This window comes from Dermacentor silvarum, chromosome 6 (assembly GCF_013339745.2).
Source record: "Dermacentor silvarum isolate Dsil-2018 chromosome 6, BIME_Dsil_1.4, whole genome shotgun sequence".
Classification (NCBI taxonomy): Eukaryota; Metazoa; Arthropoda; class Arachnida; order Ixodida; family Ixodidae; genus Dermacentor; species Dermacentor silvarum.
This window is the reverse complement of record NC_051159.1, coordinates 180,118,106-180,135,629: the sequence shown is the minus strand read 5'-3', so window position 1 is coordinate 180,135,629 and position 17,524 is coordinate 180,118,106. Positions and strand designations below refer to the sequence as shown.

The 17,524-nt window shown below is 45.9% G+C and overlaps 1 pseudogene; it reads left to right on the top strand.

The window, feature by feature from the left end:
- LOC119457087 (CUGBP Elav-like family member 4) overlaps window positions 1–6,725 on the top strand; it is a 41,741-nt pseudogene extending 35,016 nt beyond the window's left edge.
- Window positions 6,726–17,524: the final 10,799 nt, after the last annotated feature.

Below are 17,524 nucleotides of genomic sequence, written 5' to 3'. Positions count from 1 at the left end.
CATGCCCAACCATAAAAGAATTCGAGGGAAAATCGAACCCATGAAGTTATTTAACACATTGTGTTCATTGGCCTGCGGCGATACAGTCCTGATATACATCAGGCACTGAAAGTAGCGGTCTCTGTCTTTTGTGCTATTCGAATAAGGTTCCCATACGTTTTGAAGCACGTAACTGTAGTTTTCGCACTCGCCAGCTAGCAATGTAGCGATAACTGGAAATATAACCATATAAGGAAGCGTGCTTATTTGAACGCTTCACCACTCTTCTAATGCGGGGAGGGGAGAAGTGTTATAAAAAGTTGTAGCCCAGAAGACAGTTGAGTTGTGACAGCGAAACCTGACTGTCTGCCGTCCCGACCCAGGGCTGCTGACCACTCAGCCCTTCTCTACTCAGTGCCTCTCTTCGGTTAACTCACGGGCCCTATCCCCACCAGTAAGTGGGTGTGTTGTGCTTTGTGTTGGTGGCGTGTGCAGAGTGTACACATATACCCGACTGTAGTTTCGTATATGCCCTCTGTTTGATTTCGACGCACGGCGCTTCTTTGGTTCTTCTGTCTTCGCGCTCTCTCTCTCTCGCCTTGCTGTCATCTTGCTGACGTCCGCGCGGGCTACCGTGTACAGTGCTCCCAATCTCCTTGCGGCTGCGGTACGACACGACCCTTTCCCTCCTGCGTGTCGTGACGAAAAGACGCACGTTTGCGGTTTCACCATACTGCAGTCTTTGTCAACCTAGGATCGGGACTCGCGTGTAGTGTAGGCGTGGACTGCAGCCCGTTTCCGATGACTCCCTGACCAAGAGTCGTGAATTAGCCGCGGACGACGCATTGTGGATCTAATTGGCTCATCTGGCAAACGTAATTATGTAAAATGCTATATTGCTCGCCTATCGTTTTAGCGTATAACTACATGTTATGGCTAATGTAGCGTGTAACGGCAACGTGAGCTCTATAGTTTCCCCTTATAGTAGCTTATCCGCGTCGAGATCTGTGGCAGCTTATCCGTGACAGCGCTCTTTTCACTCTGTCTCCCTTCGTTATTGTATCGCGCTGTTACAAAAGTTAAGTGACAAGATGTAGTGCAGTATGACTGCACGACGGACATGGGCTTGCACGGACAACTCGCCGTCAGATGCGTGAGATTAGCGTTATGTTTGACATTGCGTTAGCATAATGAAGGCAGCCCTGTAGGCAGGCGTCACACAATAAAATATTTCATCTAGATATTTCGATTGTTCAACAAACGTGCCAGTTTCACTTGCACCTGCGCGATCTATTCCGCTTCATTATTATTTACTATTAAGTTATTCTTGGTTTAGAGTTTTCCTTGCAGAAGCTGCTAAAAAATGCCGCACGCACTGTCAAATAAAGGAGTTTTTTTTTCTCTGCCAAGTGCATTCTCTTACATATACGACCAGTCAAACTGAAGCAGGAGCATCTGACCAGAGCATTTGATTTGACTAGCATTAAGCCACCGGCAGTACACCTTCACAGCAGTGGTAATTTTTCCACAGAGGTGTCGCTCGTAAAACTTCCAAATAACAGTAGAATGTAAATGGTGCAAATGTCGCGGTGTTCGAAAGTTACTCACATATATTACTCTGAATTTCTAAAATTCAGAATTTATCAGATATGAGAAAGCGATGGAGACATATTTTTCCTCTCTTCTGTTCAGAATTCTAGGTAATATATCATAGATGCTCGTGCGGACTTTCTTTTTATAGCTGTGAAGCGAGCTCTCGCGGACTACCATAAACGCACGTTCGTTTCATCCTTACCTTGCCGAAGCTCACGGCACACCGCACATCTCTAGGACTAAGAAATAGCGGTCCCTTGTAGCATACATAGCCGCTCGCATAGTCACTGTCAGGTTTATAAGGCCCTTTCAATTCATTCGCGACCTCCCGGACTGTCAAGGCGCCGCAGTTAGCAAGCTCAGTTTTTGATGACGAAGACGTGCGCAGATGCTGAAACCCTGGTTTTTTTTTTGTTTTCACAGGGAAATTATCATAGCGCGAAAATTATCCGCGAGTTTCCAATCTTTTTAGGAATCGCACATGCGGAAGCGTATGTCTCTTCATGCTGAGCCACCTTGGTCACCGGCTTTGTCGTGCTGCGATCGTTGTTGTGTCGCTTGGTATCGTTGTGTGAAGTAGAGAACTGCTTAAACGGCAGACATGCCTGACCGCTGCTTGACGTAGCACTGCGTGTACGCCCTCGGATGACCGCCGTGTGTGTACAGTTAGATGTGGCACTAATGTCTGCTTGCATTCTTGCATGCGCTGACGGGCTGTCAGTTCACATCACGAGTGCTGAGTGGTATGTTCGTTTTGTACTGGCCTCTTGCTCATTGGGCCGCGAGCAAAAAATAAAAGAAGGCTTACGCATTATTATTTGCACGACACATTAAAGGATAACTTAGAAACGCAAGTTGCGGCTGGTAGAAAGTACCAATTCCTTTCGCTCAATTCTATTTCTTTTATTGCAATACCAATCATATAGACACATACTATCCATCTGAAGTGGCATGGGCAAACCTCACTTGAGTTCATTAAGGAGTCTCTCTCTCCAGGTCATCGCTGTCATGTTCCCGCGTGCAAGAGATCTTTCGTATATGCCCAGGTACTGTTCCTTCCATACCCACCAGACGTTGCCGTACGTGCGCGTCGCACCCGCGTATAGTAGCAACCGAAATATTTCGCACTCGCGTATAGCGTGAACATCGTTCGAGGAGTTGTCGGTGTTGTTGCTGCACATCCAAGGCGTGGTTCATACGCACAGTGGGGGATCGGCCAACGAATTGGTAGATTTTTTTTCCAAGTTATTGCCACAAATAACTTTCAGAACTGCTATATAATAACTGCGGTTGAAAGGTGAAATTATATCTTAAAGTGGTAGCAATATTAGTAGAAGACCAATAATAATTAATTGAAAATCACACACAAAAAAGGAGAGATCCAAATTTAACGGAGCATTTGGTTCGACTCCATGAGGAACTTGTGGACTGTGGAGCAAAGATCCCTCTCTGCTGAATCCCCGAGTAGAGGCCCCAAAGGAAAGAGGGCAAGTGCAACGTTACACCTTGTTATCGCTGTTAATGCTTCGTCCTTCGAGCGAAACTGGTATACCACGCTTCTTATTATTCGCCAGTCATGACCAGCCGATGCAGATGATAACTTAATTAGACGTTGCGTTGTTCGGATGATTGACACGGCATGAAAATGAAAAGAGCCTGAATAGAATCCTTACATTAACCCCAGCCCTGGCCTGGCCGCCTACACTGCGCACAAGAGTATCGCAAGCACAACACGGGGTGTCTTAGCAGCCGCCGAACGTTCTGCCTTTGCGCTGTAGTTCATGGCTAGTGCCGGGAGTCATGCGGAATCTGCATTTGCTATATTCCTCGTCGGCGGTTTAATGTTGATCTGTTTATAACCCCTGCACAGTGCTGACTACAAATTTTACTTTTCCGTAAAGGTAGTGCAACTAACAGAGCATAGCGAACAAAGTACGTCAGGGTGTCGCGTATTCATTTTTTTTTTTTTTTGGCAGACCACGGCACTCACTCCGATGACATACTTGCTTTCACAAGTTCCAGCGTGAATCGGTTTTAGCTGAGTAATTGCTCCCCTGAGGTTAACTGGGTATAATGAAAAGACTGTGTTATAAATGTCGGATGCGGAAAGTTGTCGCTTTTATTCCTGACCATTCAAGTACCTTTAGACGAAAAATTGAAAGCTTCCAACACAGAGCTAAACTTGATGTTAGCTCCGGCTTTTCATTAATAAGATCCCGACGCCAGCGACATCATTATTCTATTTTATACCTGATTTGTTGCAATTATTGTAAGAGATAGCGTATGCCTGCTATTCTTAAGTTACAGCGTATATGTACGCGCACTAAGGGCAAGGTAACGGCAACGAAATTGCATTGGCCACCGTCTTGTGAAAGAATAAGTTTGCTGGGGCTGACACTACGAAAAGGATCTTGGCATCATGTTTCAAACAAAACCGTGGCCGAGATACGAAGATTAGCATTAAAAACAGTAACAAATATTCTGACAATTGACGTTTCAAATTGAAAGTACGCCAAGCGCGGCCTTTGAAACACGTTTGATTTTGTTATATCCAAAAAACAAATTAAAAATAAGAGACAGAGAAATACTTGTTGCCGTCGTTCTATCCAGAAGCTATCTAAAGCGTTTCGTTTTACTAGCAAGAGAGTCCGTATTGCCTACTTCGGTCGATCATCGTGTGTAGCCATTTTTTATGCGCCAATAAATTATCAAGCAAAACCGTTGTTGGGCAGGCTTCATATACGGTGGCTAAGAAAAATCTATCTTCTCAGTTCCCCTGCTTCTCGTTTAAAAATTGTTTTAGTTTCCTGGGTTTAGTTTCCCGAGTTCAAAATCCTCGAATTCAAGCTGAAATAACGACAACAAGAACGAAGAAATGGGTTGTCTTTGTTTGTTTTTTAGCATTTTTTTTAGTAGATGTGAACTTTTGTGCTTGGCATAAATGCTAATGCAGAACATTTTCATCATTCATGCGGCACCGTAGTGTCCCATCTCAATCTAACAAGAGCAAAATTTAACCCTGACGAAATAAAAATAAACGAGAGAAAAACGTGAAGTTCTATTATAGTTTCTACATCTAGTGTAGCATCGCTTAACACGTGCTGCGTAACTTGGAAACGAACGTATATGTGATAGATTTGATGCTAGGGGCGTTTAATGGGTTGATTTTCCGGTAATATATAGCTGGTGCGGAAACCTCGACCACGTCTCAAGCTGCACGTCATTGCGTAGCCCGGCACAGTATGATCAGTTAAGGAGTTCATGTTGCGCGTTTGCTAACATTTTGCACAACGTAAGAAAATATTCTCAAGGAAAAAATTGCGCGAAACGGCGATGTGCATATTACATAGCGGCAGAAATGGGTAGTTCGTTACGTACAATAATTTTGGTATCGCTTAGCTGCGCTTGCGTGGACGTTGTGGTATCTTTGCGAAGAAGCAAAGCGAAGCGATCGAGAGTCTTTCTATTTGTCGCTTTGAATGCAGTGCACTCTATGAACAACACAAGGCCAAACACACCTGCTCACTGGTGTCGTTGTTTTCAGTATTGTGAGCATGTTGTGGCGTTCTTTCTTGCACGTTTATGCCTGTAGAGCGCAGCACTTGTTTATAGTTCTTGTTTCTACGTGCAAGTGTGTTCTATTGAAGTTATATTTAAACGAAAACAGTCCTGCGGCTCCGGCATTTTGAGGAGCTCTCGCCACATATAAGTTTTCATTGAATACGTACAAACGCCTAGACAACCGTCTGTGTTGCCGTGAATCCAAAATTCCGACTATTATTTGCCACTAGTAAGGTTTGATATTTAATTCGTAAATGTCTTTTAAATTAAATACAGTTGCATTCAATTCCTTCTTGGCTAGGTTTGTTTTCTATTGCGCATCCTTAAGGTGACATTCTTGGATCCAGAATGGTTCAGGCTGTATACAGCTGCAGAGATATAACTGCATAACTATTTATCCCGCTTTGCAAAGAGAGATACAGATACTTGCTTTTCGCAGAGTAACTGTGGTTATACTATATCTGAGTCAAAGAGAGTCGCAACAAAGGTGGTAATTTTTCATCTTTGTTTCAGACAAAATGCGCTATAGAGAAAGATATACTGGAGAGAAGTCAAAGGACATTGTCCGCGATACCTTACAAAGCAGAAGCCGCTGAACAGCGTGAAACAGATAGCTGGGTGAATGGCGCCACGTTGTGCAGCGCAAGAAAACGACAAGCTCATGGGTGTTTGTGTTGTGTTTCTGTTTTCGTCCGTCTTCTTGTGCTGAACAAGGCCGCGATTTTGTAGCAAGGCATTATGACTTATTCTACTCTAGTCTTATCATCCACCGCTCACGGCCGGCTGATCCCGTTGATAATGCGAGCGGACCGTCGCTCCGACCACTGACAAAGCGCGATAAGCGCGAAAAGGCATTATGACAATAAAGGCATCGCTATAAAATACCGGCCCAAGATAAACACCGTGATATGATGCAAGGTGGGCAAGTAATATATAAATAGAAGTAAAATTCTCAATGAAAAGGGATAAAGAGTTAGAAGTCATTTTCTTTTAGATGCTTTCATCTACTTGGAATCTTGCTATAGCACATCAGTGTCCTGTCTAGCTTTTGTCTCGGTATGCTCTGCTTCATGACTGCTTTTTTTTTTCTTTTTTTTTTCAGATGCCAAGCGGTACAAGACCTTGATGGCAATGCCTGTTTTCGTGGGCGACTGGAACTTCAGAGTTCGTAGTTAGATGAACAGTGTACTATAGCCGCCACTGAGCGCGTCTTAGACGGCAGAGGTGAGAGCAGTGTTAGAAGGTTTGTTAGTTCGCCGGAAACAGAAAATCACGCTTCGGGGCTCAATGAACGCATCCTTTTCGGCTTACCAGAAGAGCTTCTACTGTTACTACTATGAAAGGCGTGCGAGAAACAGTATGACAAGTAGTCAGTATAGCCAAGTAGGTTTAGTAGCCAAACCCAGCCAGGCCTTGACACAGTGTATAAGCTTTTACCGGCGTTTACTTCAAGGACAGGAGGGCGCATGAAGGGTGCGGGGCGTCCGTTCTAGGGGAGGGGGCTGCGTAGCTGAGAAACGTATTCCCAGGCGTCGCACTTAGTCTTGCTGTGTATACTCGACGCGCCGAGAAGGGCAGGCCGAGGCGGCGCGCGAGGCTTAGCGTCAGTTCGCTATTCTCTCTTCCCTCGCCCCACTTCGCCGCCTCTGCCGCCCCCTGGTGGGCTTTTCCCGAAAGACGACGATCCAGCGGAAACAAGAGACGACCGCTGCGCACACCGCCAGCTCCCAGCTCTGCTCGGGAAAGGCGCGCCAAACGGGAGCATCCATATCAGTATCGGCGCTGGAAGTGCCATCGCCATCGCCGCGGCGCCTGCGCGCGCCCCCTCTTGCGGTGTGGTTTGGCATCGTGACTGTTGTGCCAGTGCGCGCGTGGGCCACTTCTTCCTTCTCTGCACGCTCCGGCCGCACTGCGCACTCCTCTCCACAAACACACACATACACAAACATAAAAGCACACGCACAAACACACGCTCAGTCATGTATACACACGGATTTACAAAACTACACAAACGCATTTCGCATGGCCTGACAAAAAAGACCTGCGCATGCGTGAAACCGACTCTGTTGACAAGTGCGTCCCAGCAGCGCTAAGTTCTGTAGTTGATCTAGAGATGTAGTACTAGTAGCGGTCACCTGTACATACGAAGAAAAAAAAGTGTAAACACAGCAGTATATACTATACACACGCTGTACTGATAAATATATATATATATATACATATATATTATAAAGAAAGGAAAAAACTATATTATATATATATACACATGCCAGAGGATTTCTAGAAAGGAGACGAAGCGAAAAAAGTAACGATTTCGTACAGGTCCCACGCTCGAGTGACTTGCGTGGTTGTTTGTAGAGAAGACTATTTTTGATCACACGAAGTTTTTTGTGAATGATGCAGCCAAGGCGAGGGAAGCTGCATCCGCGAATGCTTACCTTCCCTGTCTCTTGGTTCCAGCTCTGGCTGTCACCCTTGATCTTTTCTCTCCTCGGTTTCGTGAATCCAAGTGCGTGTCAGTCTTGTTACTGCAGCAGGGGTGCGAGCTTTCCACCTCCGACGCTGCTTGGTTCATTGTCGTATTTTCTGTTTTCATTTGCATGGGAATGTTGGAGTGCGTGCTCTTTGAACAGTGTGACCATGAGTGTGGCTGCCGTTAGCAACGGGGCACTGTGTTCAGCTGCCGGTGTGTCGACCGAGGACGTGTCTGGCTTTACCTGTCACTTCGATGCTGCATGAGACCGTTTTTCCGCTATGTTTTGCGCTTTTCGAATGCTATAAACGTAACAGCATCGAGCGCTTTTTTGCGCGTTGGCTGGTGTCGGGCCAACGCGCAACTATGGAGCTGGTGAACAGGTTCTTCAGAAAATGTTCCCATGTTGCCTTCGCATAGGAACAACATCTGTACACATTTATTGCACCGTATTAAGAAGCTTCCTAGATGTCACACCATGACTGACGCTGGGCTTACGCGTGAAAGGACGCTCTGTGGGGTTCGCAATGAAATGTTCAGGGCCCTTTCTTCAGACAGTTATCGTTTATTTTACGTGACATTGCTTCTTCTGAGTGTTGATCTTTTTTTAAAAAAAAAGAAAATCAGAGCATCTCTTTGGCAGATGTTCTCTTTTACACTTGGGATAGGATATTGTAGTAGTGGCGACTATTCGTTAAATATTTCGGTATCAATAGATCTTCGCCACTTGTTAACTGAAGAAGCCGCAGAAGCTCTACAGGAGAAGAAAAATTATGTTAGAAATTCTGACAGTACGCCTGGGAAAACGCGAATTGCTTGCGGAAGTACTCACAGACATTGCCAAGGAGAGCTCAACAAAAGCTGTAGATATTTATTTTTCCTTTCCGAATACCGCTTTTAAAGACGTAATGAACGTTTATGCACGTGAGTCATACTACTGAAGAGCGCTGAGCCATATTTGGCTGTTTCCTCGGCCGACACACCAGCAGTGCCTGTGTAGAATGTAGCCGCCAGATTGACTGGTTTCTTTTCTGAGTGCTGTGTGAGCTCATTTTGGTCTCTCAAGTTTCACTTGTGGTCTGAATGCCGTTGAGTGTGCGAACTGTGTTAAGCAGACCTACAGGGTAAATACAAAGAAAAAAAACGTGTACCTTTCCTCTGCGCGTCTTTCCTCCACCCTTCAGACAAGTTTAGGGCTCTCTCACAACACTTCATAGCCTTCGCACCAGTTGCTCTTTTGCTTACACTCAGCATTTTGTCCGCCTCACGTCTTCTGCCTTACGCACTCATCCGGCTGGGCTCAGACACCAGCCTGTTCCCACTGGCACCAGACCTAAGGCAGCGGATCTCTAGGTTTCACTTTCGGCATCGCCATTCGTCGTGCTGCCTTCTTTCATTCCACAAAATGACTTGTACGTACTCTGATCATTCGCTTCAGCTCTGAGGGCGAGACTAACAGGGTAGTGAGGTCAGATGATCGAGGCGGCGGGGGTCTTCGCGAAATACCTTTTGTTACCCCGCTTACCCAACGGTATACGCTAAGAGCCACCCCGTCGTACCTTTCTTCGTAGCTCGTTGCTTTAACCGTGTAGCCGGGCCCAGAAGCAGTGGCTGCGCCTTGGCTTACTGGCGTCGCTTCTTCAATTGCACCCGCACACATCACGCGTGTCGCTACTTATCAAGTTCACTTCGAACTAGTGCAGTCGCACCCAGATACGTATTCCAAGTGTATACCTCTAGTAGAATGTTCCGAGAGAAAAAAAATAGGACAGGCCATAGCGGAATTAGACGAGATTTATTCGCCGAGCAGGTGTGATCAGAGTGAAAACAAAATATTTCGCAAACGGGGTAGGCCCGTTTCCTTGTTTAGCATCGATCTGTAAGTTCCGCTCTCTTTAGCATGTCGCGCATGCCACGTTTTCGACGCCGACAGGTCCGCACTTCTCTCAGATCCTCTGCCGTCCAGAGGAGCGAACTCTGCACATTCCTTGCTCTCCTGCCCCGCTTCGCTCTCTTATTTTTCTTCGGCCGTGCTAACCATTCCATACGAGGACTGTCCACTTTGTTGAAGGCCTCGCAACAGCGACCAGCAGGTGCAGTCGAGTTCGATGCGTCCTGCTACGCCGGAATGCGACAACCTGCGCGGCGTGTCTTGCCTCCTCCGCCCTCGCACATGCCTGTCGACCGGCGAGCCATGGCTTTCATTCACAGCGTCGGCCGAGCGAGCCGGCGGGAGCCCGGTTTTAATATTAGAGCTGCGACCGAGAACAGCCAAAGCGGAGTCCATGACCGCGATGCGCATTTCGGTCTCGGAGTAAACGCTGATGAAGGACCCACGTTGAAAAGATGTCGTGACTCGGAGCGCAGTCAAGCCGGCGTTTAAGCATTTACAGATTTTCTATGACCAGGCCGTCACCTTTCTTTCTCCGACGGTTGTTCGCCCCGTAGTGTCCCACAGCGCCGGAGCGACGTAGTCCGGTCAAGTTGTTGCCAAAGATGTTCTGTTGAAACCCTGTACTTCGCACGAGCCGGCCTCCGTGTCTGAGCGGCGCGCACCGCGGCCGCAGCAGGGCTCCTCCCTTGGGAGCCGCGTCTCCGGCCAAGTCGAGGCGCGGAGCGAACCGCTTGGTTTCTCTGAGTCACGAGATGCCTTGGCACACATTCGTTATGAACCTCTACACCCTGCCGACCATCGCACGCTTCTTTCGTTACGACTTCCTTTGCGCATAGGATGCGAGTATTATCATCGCACACTGGTTATTGCAGAAATATATATATATAAATAATATATATCACGCCTATAAATCCATATATATATAAATATATAAAGATATATAACAAATCATCTCCATCGTCTCGATGAAAGCCACGCAGACGCATCCAACGAGGAGCCATGCGCCGCGCGGCTTTCACCTTCATCTGCTCGGGGACGATGGGGCGAGGGTTTATCCTCCAGCGCTGGCGCGTTCCACGGGAGCTTCGTAACCACTTCTCCCTGTTTCCTGTGCGCGTTATTAACGATGTACATACACACACACTCACACACACACACGCATCTTACCGGTCAGTATGGCGAAGGTCACACCGGAGATAAGCGCAAGTGCTTTTCGATGGCGACGCGTTCTCTGGCGTATGATTTCGAGCCACAAACCCGGAGACCAATGCCTTCCTCCTCCCTGTCCTACACGCGAGCCGATGGGTGCCGCGTACTTAACTGTAGAGCCAGGACAACACAGGGCTGTGCTCGATAACCAACTCGAAAAAGGCCAAACTTAACTCGAAAAAGGCCAAACTTTTATCTTCTAGTTGTACAAACGCGGATGTTCCGTCTTTTCTGTGGACTTGTTTTTCTTTACAGTGATAGGTTGTGCAGTTATGGGGCGTTGCAGTTTCACGTCACACGGCGACACTGCGCTCTCTAAGTGCATTTCGACGAGGTCACAACGCCATTGATATCGAATGAGCCAGCCACGCTTTCACGCTTTGCAAGTGGCTGTGCTATGCCATTAAGGAAGAACCTTTTCGTGAAGTATCATTGTCGGCTATAAAGCAGCTGGAAAAGTGAAAGGTCGGACACTGACACGCCTCTCTAGTGTAAATCATTTCTTTATTTTATCATTATTTTTTCCTCTTACAAGTAGAACGACTGCCTGCCGATTCTGCCGTACCACTGCGCTGTGCACAACTGGTTTCGCCATGCAAACTGCAACTATAGCGGGTTATACGCACTCTAGGGAAGCTTAGGCACACCTTCGTGCTTTTCTTATTTCGGGCAAGCTCTTTAGGCATGCCTTTGAGCATCAGTCTTCCGAACTGAAGTCGGCATTTTTTTTTTGTCAGAACTTTGTATTTTTTCGAAGCATTCACTGGCGTTTGGTGGACTAGGATATTTGTATCGTTCTTTCCGACCTGTTCCGACCTTCTGTTCTCTTGAGAAAGCGTTGATGAATCCTCCGCGTACGCTGACCACAGCGGGTACGCAACGAGTGAAGTCTTCGACTGCACATCCGCTGCCTGATTTTTTTTTTTTTTTTCTCCTTTGTTGATGATAATCCTTTGCATCAGTCTCCATACCGGGGTGTCTCTTCTCATTGTGCCATCATACCTCAGTGCAATGCCTCAGGAGGCGACTTGAAGTTCGGTTTTTTTTTTTTTTTTATCGTAACATTTCTCGAACGTTGCACTCAGTGTACGGGCAGTTTTATCGGCTCCCCTCATTATCGGCATAGCCCTGATTTCACCACCTGAGGGCGTCATTTGTTTTCAGTGAGCGGATTTCTCATTTTGCTGTGCTTTCGTATATTCTGCGTCTCGTCATCACGTCTATTTCTCTCTCGTCACGTCTGTCGTATAATTTATTGACTCGTGCGACTACTACGACTGTTGAATTCTCTAGTCTTTTAAGTAATTATGTACATTTCAGTTGCGATTTCACGTGATACCGAGCCTAAGACTTATGGGCAGTGCTCTCACGAGATGTAGTATTGATTTTTACCATTGTTTTCTTTCTGCGTTCTTGCAGAAGTTTGTTTCTAACGATGCTCTAACGAGTATTTTAGTCACTTAATCATGTAAGAACTTAAAGTTCTTTTCGATATACTTCAGTATTATACATTTTCGTCACTTCCAAAGCTTTCATATGCATTCAGCAATTAAGAGCCCCGTCGTTCTTGCTGATTAGTCATTTTGTTTTACACGTTGTTAGCTGTGCAATACTTTCGGAAGAACCAAAGCCGTTAATTCCTTGTTCTTCGCGCGCTTTCTGTTTCCTTTTTTTTTTTTGCGGCAGGTTAGGTGACCGAACAGCTTGTTCAATGACTTCCCAAATGCGGCTCTGTAGTCTCTCTCTATTGTGGCATGCCATAAGCTTATCGTGTTCGCATTTTTACTTGTCTTGTGGAACGCACACGTCTACGCTTAACTGGCACACAGCTGATAATTGTGGTTATGAGGCCCGTTTGGTCGCAGTGTACTACGATGTTTGCAAAACTCTGAGTCTTTTCTTATAGAAACCAGCATGAAAAAGAAATATTGGTTATGTTGCATTCATAAAATTATCGCTAGGCAATACCAACACGCCATTTTTATGTTCTTATAAGTAGTTAATCTGTGACGTTTTCGTTTTTCTCTATTTCCCTTAAAGTACTTTTAGCGCAGACTCACGTAGGATTGTACGAGACGCTTCGTATAGGCATGCGCAAGTGAACCACTTTGGTTGTGTTTCCATGAATACTTCGCAACCTTTGCCATCTTCTGGGGAAGGCTCACACATACACTGGAACGACGTAGATAGCATTTACTACAAATGTTATCATCGACAGGTACCATGTTTCTTCCAACTTGTTTGATATTTCATACATACATTAGCTCCGTGTTCAGCGTAATTTGCGCCCTCGTGTTTTGTTTTTTCTCGTTTTCTTTTATAACCGCGTACCAGCAGCTACGCCACGTGACAGTCTCAGTAGCCAGGGCCTTTCGGTGCACGGTCATCACGTGAGCGCTACTCGCCGCGGCTCCAGACTGTACATAGACGGAGAAGACATAGAGCTTCTAGACTAGTCTGCCAAAGCTTTGCGCGCATGCGCGGAACTTGCCAAGCTTGCTACAGTCAAGATGACGAGAACAGGGATGGCCCTCGCAGTCCGAGTGCCCGTGGTCGGGCGCACAGGAATGCAGCCACGCTGCATGTGCCATATCATCCTTCACCCGCTTCGAGATGTAGACCTCTCTCTCTTCGCACCTCATCGCGCACCCAGCTTTGCTTTCCATTGCAGGACCATTTCGACTGCCCGGGTTGTGGTACGTGGCGGATGCCTGCGCCGGGCTTTTCCTGGGGCCACCAAACCGCTCCTGCAGTTGCCTGGGCGACGCATACTGTTTAAAATACCCTAGAGGAAGGTTTGCACAGCGCGCTATAGCTTTAGTAATACCATGCAGAGCACGAGGGTAGGTTATCCGTATACGCTCTTGTTATATGCGCTGCTTGCTGTTCAATCAGCTCAATGTTAATGCCTTGCGTGTCGACTTAACATTTCCGCGGGGACTTAGTCATGCAGTAATGGTACCTAGAGCAAAGTCAAACGCGATTTGGCCTGAATTTTAGTACTAAGCAGCCGCACTCTGTTTTTTCATTCTCTTGCTAGCGTGAAAGATGATCCAACGCATTTCACTACGCTTACACGAAGCAATCAATCATAATGAGTAATTTATAATAGCTTAAAGAAGTTATATACGTAACGCGATTAACACAAAAAGTTTCAGAGCACTAGGGTGCGAGGTTCCTATTATACCTGTATATTTGGACCACTGCACTATTGGCTATAGCGCCACACGCAGCTGAATGCACTCCGAAAGGGGCGTCTGTTGTTTGCGAGAGGCACATGCGAACAGTCCAGCCCGTATACTTGCGCTGAGCTTAGCGAAGTCGACTGCAGGCGTAAGGTACGTTTGGCCGTGCTCTTCGTGTTTCTGGTACCTACAGTGACCAGGGAGAGGCTCAGAGGCTGTTAGGATATGGAAACGCCAAGTAGCTCTATTCTACAAAACTAACCGCCGACCACTCGTACTTTCTCCTAGAACCAAGAAAGTATTGAATGACACGTGCCAGATCAGATACAGACGCTGATTGCTCGAACGTAAGTCACTGGCTTATATCGCACAGTGAGGCTTGACGTAATCTGTCAAGTTTGCACGTCCCACAAAGAAAGGGAGCATGACCAGTATCCACAATAAAAAAAAATCTTAGGTAAAAGTTACCGTGATATCAGATGCCAGCTAATCATGAAGTCGGTCAGTGGCGAAACGAACAAAAAGTATTGTCGATTTGGGCTCAAGTTTTCATTTCACACCGGCTATTAAGTCGTACAGCGCCTTTCGTATTGTGATGATGCAAGTAATACAAATAGAAAATTTAGCAACGTGCAACACCTCAATTCGTGTCATGGTGTGTAATGGAGGGAGGGTATACCTACGTGCAGCGCTGGGCAGTAATGCCGCCAAGCACTGCGAATAGTGTCTCTGCTGGATATTTCACACGCAGAGCACGAGTTCCGTGTGGCCTCTCCCCAGTGTCTGTAGCTGCGAGTAAACGGCGCACAGACCGGCCTGGCAGGATCGGCCACGTCCACGGGGTCGACGACGCAGCGCGACCTATGCCTTGTTTTCATTCAGGATACACACTCACTCACTCACACACTCGCTCGCTCGCTCGCTCGCTCTCATGTACACATGGTATTTTTAATGCATATCAAGCTTCTTACCACTCGCATATAGGCTATACTTGCGTAGAGCGCTTCACTCCATCGGAGAGTGGCTTCTTCGTGACCGCCTGCTGTTGCTCTTTGCTCCAGGCGTTCAGATTATATAATCAGCACCCCTCGTTAAAGCATCGCTAATTTAAATATCTTGCTTATTTATGCCTGTTTTTTCACGCACCATGAACAAAACTTTCCGGCTTGCATGAGGATTTGCTAGTTCGTATTTCCTCGTCGTACGAGCTCATGCTTAAAAGAAGAACGCACATTTTACGGCTTTTACACGTGACAGTTGTCTCCTGCCTCATCTGTGTTTCCGTTTGGCACTCGATTTTAATCCTGTTTATGGAATAATCACTGCGACAAATTGGTTCTGATGCCTGGTTCTTGCACGATTTCGTGTGTAGGATCGTTTTTGTTTTTTTGGGAAACCTGGTTGAATTCTTCTGATGTCATTTTATTCCGCTCTCCTCTTCGGAAGCGAACGATCTCAAGGCGGCCTAGAACACGGGATGGACTCGCAAGTTGCTGCAATGCCGCATTGGGTTGGGTCGTCATCTGCAGTGCTGTTCGCGTCGGGTTAAGCTTAGAGTGTCGTAGCCAGTGCTGCATCGTAAGGAAATGTCGTAGAGAATGTCGAATAACCGTGTTGCTACCCGTACCACGGGATCCTGACCTGGCCCGTAGGAGTTATACAGAAAAAAAATCCGTGTACTGATTGATTTGTTTGCACCTTTATCTAGGCGAGAATTAAGCAATGAAGTAAACGCCACACCGGCGATCAATTATTCAGCTTCTGTTATATATTCGCTGTGCGTACACACTTGTTCACCTGCCAAAATAACTGCTTCAGCATTTGGAGTGCTATGTTTACGTAAGCTGTACCGCCCAGCATGTCTCCGTGCATGCGTTATCCCTGTTAATGACGAGGCCTGCCATTATTGGCTCGCCTACTGCGCGCAGCCAGGCTCGTGAGAATGGAGCAAGCACCAGCGTTTACTCTATGAAAGAAATGGTACCATGTAGGTATCACGTTGACTTAGCAGCACATGTCTCCGGTATACGGAAGCTGTGCTTTAGGCGAGTCTGGACTAATGCATAAAAATTCAAAAAATGTTTCAAGATGACTACTATATATATATATATATAATATATATATATATATATATATATATATATATATATATATATATATATATAGAAGTCTTGCTTTCTGACCTAGCACCTGCAACTTTGTGATTTCTCTCTAACAACAAAACATCTGAATGAGAAGATCGCGTGATATGATGCTTTGATATCGCTTTTTCATTGTGCTCTAATTTGTGCCATCGCGTTATCAAGCACACGAAACGGGACTGTATGAAAGTTTCACGCGTTGTACAGAGTCCTTCTGAGGCTTCATTTGTTTTCAAGCAGCTGTAAGCTGAATGTTAGGCGGTTTAAGCTCACACCTCTGTTCCCATGTTCGTTGAGTTTGTCCCGCTTTTTTTAACGGTAACTGAGCCATAGCACACAAACAGGAGCGCTGTCCCTAACTGTTACTGCGGCAGTGCATTCTGAAAAGTTGTTTCTTACTTTTTTCTAATCTTGTGACGCACATCACTGTAACCCTGCTGTCACAGATGCCTCATTTTTGCTTTGACACGACGACATAGATGAAACAATGACATTACATTGTTCTTTGGAAAGATTGCATTGAACTTGTACTCTACAATGTTTACCTTCTGAAAAATAAAAACTGCGACGCATAAAACAATGAGCTGTCTGAGTTCTTGGGGAAAAAAAAAAAGCTGCTGGATGTAGGGATCATTGCAAGAGCCCGCCAATTCAACATCAGCGTTTTGTCACGTGGTTGGTAAGTAATCTCAGTGTTTCTTACACCGTACGAAACTGCAAATTTCTTAAGTACCTTTAATTTCGAAAATGGAATTACGCTGTGTAGAAATAAGGGGTTTTTTTTTGTTGTTGTTGTTGTTGTTGTTTTACTGAAGTTTATTCACACAGTTCTGGCGCCGATATTTCGCCGTTGAATCGCAGAAGTAATTTCCTAGGCACTGAAGCAGAGAAGGAATTGATGCAATGCAAGTGATACTAATACAAAGTAATGCAATCGTGTCTGCAACTAATTGAGGCTCATATGACCGCACAAGCTGTTTTGTGTGAACAAACAGTAAAAAGCAAAATGTGATAGTATACGTAAATAATAGCCTAGAGTTTATAGTGTGGTCAAATGCATATAGGCGGCTAGCTTTGTCAACTAGTTAAACAAATGGGTCTTCGTTTATATGTGCTTAACCTTGTGATCAGGAAGCTGTGCATTGGACGCCATCGCCGCAGTTCGTAGACCACCAAGCAGGCCAAACGCTCTACATAACGGCAACCGGCTGAAGCATCGAGGCGGCGGCATCCACGTTCCTTCTAAGTCGCCTCAAGGACAGCGCTTCAGCTTAAGGCTCAAACGGGCATTCTGTCTATTAGTTCTAGAACTTCCACAGTAAAAAGAAAAGACAGTTTTAAAGTTTTGTATTACGCGCACTATCAAAAAGTTGCCTATAAAATGCATATGAAAAAGAGGGAGCGGTTTCTTAGTATTGCAAGTTCTTCGCCTTTGTCTCACATTTCCCTAAGAAATATTAGTAGGAAGCGTGCAAGAAGCTGGTACCAC